We start from the raw sequence: 6,000 nt of genomic DNA, 5'->3' as shown, positions 1-6,000 counted from the left end.
GGTGATCTGGAGGCCAGAAAAGAGAGGTCTTATCTGAAATTTCAGAATTTCTGAACTCCCTTTTTCCTCCCTCAGAATTGTGGGAAATGGGAGTGGCCTGTGATAGTCCTGTGAATAAAAATATATCTAGAGCTAAGCACAATGCATGACAGAATTTTCTGAGTTCTATGATAGAAATGCAAATATAGCACATGGATTTAGAGAGGAAACAAAGATTCATCCTTACTGGAAGTCTTCATGGAAGAGTTGGCACCTTTATGAATAAATAGTTGTAACCATCATTTTGAAGGTGATAACTTTCTTTTTCAGTCTGCCAAAAATGCTCACTCAGTCCTACAGTAAGCAAGTGACTTTGTAGCAGTTAACTAAATTGTATGCATCAAAAACAGGTCCAAAAATCTACTTTGGGTAACACAGGCCTTCTGTGATCTGAATCCTGCTACAAATGAATGCATATATAGAAATGTGAACTAATGTTCCAAATCTGATGAGCTATATTCATGGTCAAAAAGCTATAAATAATTTGAGTACTAATTTCCTTAACATCACTAGTCTAGAATTTTATTTAATTTTTTGCAATAAGATCTAGATTAGCTTCTGTGTCCCTGTAAATTAAAAGTCATCTTTATATAAAAACAGAGGATAGGGGTGCCTGGGTGCCTCAGTGGGCTAAAGCCTCTGCCTTTGGCTTGAGTCATGATCTCAGAGTCCTGGTATCAAGCCCCACATCAGGCTTTCTGCTCAGTGCGGAGCCTACCACTGCCTTTCTCTCTGCCTGCCTCTCTGCCTACTTGTGATCTCTGTTTGTAAAATAAATAAAATTTTAAAAATATATATATAAAAAAACAGAAGATATGTCCATAGAAATTAGATCATGATTAGTCATAACAACTACCATTGGTTGTGTTCCAGTTGCTTTGCATACATTTATGCTAAGCCTCATAACGCTCTTCAAAGGGAATATTCTTATTTTCATTTTAGAGATGAGCTTCTCTCACAAAGTCATTGAATAACTAACCCAAGACTACACAGTTAGTATGTAACAGGTCTTGGATTTGTCCCTTGATAATGTACTTTTTCAACTACACTGTACTGCCAAGAAGGGAGTCCCAAATACTGCATCAATTAGTTTAAAAGACTAGTCTAGAGAGGAATCCAAAATGGCAGAGGAATTGGAGACCTTAATTTCGTCTGGTCCCAGGAATTCAGCTAGATAGCTATCACCTGTGAACTCAATGGGAGATTGTGGAAAAGAATAGCTGCAACTCTATGAATAAAAGGCAACAACTTTCTGCTAGGTAGGAGGTGTGAAGAAGTGAATCCAAGGGGATATATGGGAAGATAGACTGTGGAGGGAAGGAACTCCCATCTGCTGGCTACCGATAAGTGATAGAGAAGTCCACTGCAAAATCAAAACTTTTAGAATTCTTCTCTGGTGAGGGATGCTGCTCAGGTGATTAAGTGGAGAGTGGAAACCTGGCTGGGGCATTGTGGTCTCAGAATCCTCTGGGTCACAAAAAGACCAGGGATGCCTGAGTGTGGCATAGTTCCCAGGTATCAGAGTGGGGATGCTGGCTGCAAAAAGTGAGCCTAGGAGTGGGTTCTCAGCTCGGGGTTGCCATAAATCAGGATCCACAGAACAGTTGGGCCATGGCTCTTCTACTGCCCAACAAGCAGTAAAACTGAGGAAAACCCCCTTCTTACCCCAGGGAGAGTAGTGTAGGAGTGCACCACAGGAGTCAGCTGGGTTTGGAGACTCCCAATGGGGTCATGTGCCAGAGATAGAAATGCTTGGTCACAGACCAGGTGAGCATGGAGTGTAGCCAAAGATCAGGGAGACAGGAGTGATTGACTATTTTTCTCTGAGGGCTCACTGAGGAGTTGGGCCTCTAGTTTTCAGCTCTTGGGCTGGAGATTAGAAGGCTGCCATTTTCATTCTCATCCTTTAAAGCTTTGTGGAAAGCTTTCACTGAACAAAAGTCACACAGAGGAAACCAGAGCAGATTACTTAGCTTGGCCTCTGGAAAAGGCAGTACAATTCCACCTTCCACCTAGGGCAAAGACATTTGAGAATCAGTGCAATAGGCCTCTCCACTAAATGATCCGCAAGAATATCCAAGCAAAGCCAAGTTTACTGATCAAATGAAAACTGAAAAACTCCAGTGCAAGGGAAAAACAGCACTTAAAACTCATGGCTCTTCCCCCATGATTCTTTAGTCCTTCAACTTTTTTTTTTTTAATTTCTTTATTTTTCTTTAAAAAAAAGTTTTTTCTTTCCTTTTTTAACCAACTTATGCTATCAACTCCTTTTTTAAAAATCTTTTTAAATTTTCATTTGTACAGTCATGTTCTATCCCTTCATTTTATTTAACCTAATCTGTGTGTTTGTGTGTGTGTGTGTGTGTGTGTTTCTTCCTTAAAATTTTGGGATGCAGTTTCTTCTAACATACCAAAATATGCCCCAAATCTAATGTATGGTTTTGGTCTATTCACCTGCCTGATAATATTCTTTTTTATTTCATTCTTCTTCTTTTTTTGTTTTTGTTTTGTTTTGTTTAGTTTTATTTTGTTAGTCTTTTTAAATTTTCTATCCTCTCAATGTATTTAATTATATATATCAATATCTATCTATCTATATCTATCTATCTATCTATATATATATATATATATATACATTTCTTCATTTAAATTTTGAGATGCAGTTTCCTCTAACTGACCAAAATACACTCAGAAATTGCTCTGTTCTATTCACCAGTCTGTTTATAAGCCTCCATTTTTGTTGTTGTTGTTTTTCTTTCTCTTTTATTCTTGTTTTTTTCTTAATTTCTATTTTTACAATTACATTCTCTCCTTTCATTATATTTAATTTTATTTTTGTACAAGTTTTTATTTCTTTATAATTTTAGGGTTTAATTTTCTAACCAAAAGACCAAAATACACACAAAATCTAACTTATTGCTCTATTCTGCTCACCTGATTATATTCTTTATTTTTTCTCCTAGTTTCAGGTATCTTCTGGTTTGTTTAGTGCATACTTCTCTGTGGTCATTATTGCCCTTTTAGTATTTTGTTCTCTTATTCATCTATTCTTCTATGCAGAGAATGACAAGATGGAAAAACTCACCTCAAAAAAAGAGAACAAGGAGTAGTACTGACTGCGAGGGACATAATCAGTATGGATATAAGTAAGATGTCAGGACTAGAGTTCAGAATGATTATGAAGATACTAGCAGGCTTGAAAAAAAAACATGGAAAAAAAAGAATCAGTTTCTGTAGAAATAAAAGGATGAAAATCTAATCAAGTCAAAGTAAAAAGGCTATAAATGAGATGCAATAAAAAAAAATGGAGGCTCTAACAGCTAGGATAAATGAGGTAGAAGAGAGAATTAGTGACATAGAAGACCAAACGATGGAAAAGAAAGAAGCTTAGAAAAACAAAGATATCATGAGGAAAGAATTCAAGAGATAAGTGATACCATAAAGAGGAAAAAAACAGAATAATTGGGATCCCAGAAGAAGAGGAAAGAGAGGGACAGCAGGTATATTTGAGTAAATTTTAGTAGAGAATGTCCCTAATCTGGGGAAGGAAACAGACACCAAAATCCATGAGGCACATAGAAATCCTGTCAAAATCAATCAAAATAAGTCAACACTCTGACATACAATGATAAAATTTTCAAATCTCAGAGACAAGGAGAAGATTCTGAAAGCAGCTCAGGAAATGAGGTCTGTAACCTACAAGGTTAGAAACACTAGATGGCAGTAGACCTATCTGTGGAGACCTGGCAGACCAGAAAGGACTAGCATGATATATTCAGGGTGCTAAACAAGAAAAATATGCAGCCAAGAATACTTTATCCAGCTAGGATATCATTTAAAATAGGAGTGATACTAACAATGAAAATACGGAAAGGGAAATTAGAGAATCCACTCCATTTACTATAGTACCAAGACCCATAAGATACCTGGGAATAAACCTAACCAAAGAGGTAAAGGAACTGTACTTGAGGAACTACAGAACACTCATGAAAGAAATTGAAGAAGACACAAAAAGATGGAAGACCATTCCATGCTCTTGGATCAGAATAATAAACATTGTTAAAATGTCTATACTGCCTAGAGCAATCTATACTTTTAATGCTATTCCAATCAAAATTCCACGAGTATTTTTCAGAGCTGGAGCAAATCATCCTAAAATGTGTATGGAATCAGAAGAGACCCCGAATCACTAAGGAAATGTTGAAAAACAAAAATAAAACTGGGGACATCATGTTACCTGATTTCAAGCATTACCAGAAAGCTGTGATCAACAAGACAGCAAGGTACTGGCATAAAAACAGACACACAGACCAGTGGAACAGAGTAGAGAGCCCAGATATGGACCCTCAACTCTATGGTCAAATAATCTTCGACAAAACAGAAAAAAAATATCCAGTGGAAAAAAGACAGTCTCTTCAATAAATGGTGCTCAGAAAACTGGACAAATATATGCAGAAGAATGAAACTCGACCATTCTCTTACACCGTACATAAAGATAAACTCAAAATGGATAAAAGACCTCAACATGAGACAGGAATCCATCAGAATCATAGAGGAGAACATAGGCAGGAATCTCTTCAATATCAGCAACAGCAACTTCTTTCAAGATATGTCTCCAAAGGCAAAGGAAACAAAAGCTAAAATGAACTTTTGGGAATTAATCAAAATCAAAATCTTATGCACAGCAAAGGAAACAGTCAACAAAACAAAGAGGCAACCCATGGAATGGGAGAAGATATTTGTAAATGACAGTACAGACAAAAGGTTGATATCCAAGATCTATAAAGAACTCCTCAAACTCAACACACACAAAAAAAAGATAATCACATCAAAAGATTAGCAGAAGACATGAACAGACACTTCTCCAATGAAGACATAAAATGGCTATCAGACACATGAAAAAATGTTCATCATCACTAGCCATCAGGGAGATCCAAATCAAAACCACATTGAGATATTACCTTACACCAGTTAGAATGGCCAAAATTAGCAAGACAGGAAACAACATGTGCTGGAGAGGATGTGGAGAAAGGGGAACCCTCTTACACTGTTGGTGGGAATGCAAATTGGTGCAGCCATTTTGGAGAACAGTGTGGAGATTCCTCAAGAATTTAAAAATAGAGCTTCCCTATGTCCCTGCCATTGCACTACTGGGTGTTTACCTCAAAGATACAGATGTAGTGAAAAGAAGGGCCATATGTACCCCAATGTTTATAGTAGCAATGGCCATGGTTGCCAAACTGTGGAAAGAACCAAGATGCCCTTCAATGGATGAATGGATAAGGAAGATATGGCCGATATACACTATGAATTATTATGCCTCCATCAGAAAGGATGAATACCCCACTTTGGTAGCAACATGGACAGGGCTGGAATAGATTATGCTGAGTGAAATAAGTCAAGCAGAGAGTCAATTATCATATGGTTTCACTTATTTGTGGAACATAAAAAATAGTATGGGGGACAAGGGGAGATGGAGAGGAGAAGGGAGTTGAGGGAAATTGGAAGGGGAGGTGAACCATGAGAGATTATGGACTCTGAAAAACAATCAGGGTTTTGAAGGGGCCGGGGGTGGGAGGTTTGGGAACAGGTGGTGGGTATTGGAGAGGGCACGGATTGCATGCAGCACTGGGTGTTTTGCAAAAACAATGAATAATGTCATGCTGAAAAATAAATAAATAAATAAATAAATAAATTTAAATTAAAAAAAGATAGACAGAAAGCCAAAATTATTCCTAATTAAAAGAGATATAAAAATGGAAAAAGAAAGAAATTAAAATAGAAGTGATAAAAACCTTCTAGAACAATGAGAAACTAAAAGAATTTGTGAGCACTAAAACAGCCCTACAAGAAATATTAAAGGGGATCCTGTAAGTATAGAGAGAGCCCAAATGTAACATAGAGCAGAAAGGAAAAGAGACAATATACAGAAACAGTGACTTTTCAGGCAATACAATGGCA

The sequence above is a fragment of the Mustela nivalis genome, assembly GCF_964662115.1.
Source record: "Mustela nivalis genome assembly, chromosome: X".
In the NCBI taxonomy this organism is placed as follows: domain Eukaryota; kingdom Metazoa; phylum Chordata; class Mammalia; order Carnivora; family Mustelidae; genus Mustela; species Mustela nivalis.
The sequence above is the reverse complement of the archived record's forward strand: the minus strand, read 5'-3'. Positions refer to the sequence as shown.